General features: G+C 43.7%; 1 pseudogene; it reads left to right on the forward strand.

The window, feature by feature from the left end:
- LOC116397985 (mitogen-activated protein kinase kinase kinase kinase 4-like) overlaps window positions 1-485 on the forward strand; it is a 16,410-nt pseudogene that overhangs the window by 9,556 nt on the left and 6,369 nt on the right.

Here is a 485-nt window from a genome sequence, read left to right on the forward strand (position 1 = left end):
CACACACACACACACACACACACACACACACACACACACAAGAGCATGCACACGCATTTTAAAGATGTTTTTTATTACACTTGATGCAGCCAAATTGGTCTCACCGGGACGAAGAATTAATCAACGAGATGGACTGAAACACACACACACGCACAGAATGCATGCAGGTGCTTGTGCAGAGGAATATATGCACAAACACACACAGATCAATGCAAATATACTTAGATGTATTAAGTGAGACTGAAAACCGTTTCACCTTTATTCACCATGCTGTGTCAGCTCCACACACACACACACACACACACCTGCAAATACACACTAAAACCTGCTTCGCCCTACGTACTCTCAGACAGAATTGTGTGTGTCTGCATCTGTTGTTGCACAAATATTTTGGTACACACACACACACACGGTTTTGAGTTCCAAGATTTCTCAGATTGAAAGTTCCTCCACGTCCTTACTTCTCTTTCTCAATGCCCCCCCCC

The sequence above is a fragment of the Anarrhichthys ocellatus genome, unplaced genomic scaffold (genome assembly GCF_004355925.1).
Source record: "Anarrhichthys ocellatus isolate YVR2014 unplaced genomic scaffold, GSC_Weel_1.0 scaffold77, whole genome shotgun sequence".
Classification (NCBI taxonomy): Eukaryota; Metazoa; Chordata; class Actinopteri; order Perciformes; family Anarhichadidae; genus Anarrhichthys; species Anarrhichthys ocellatus.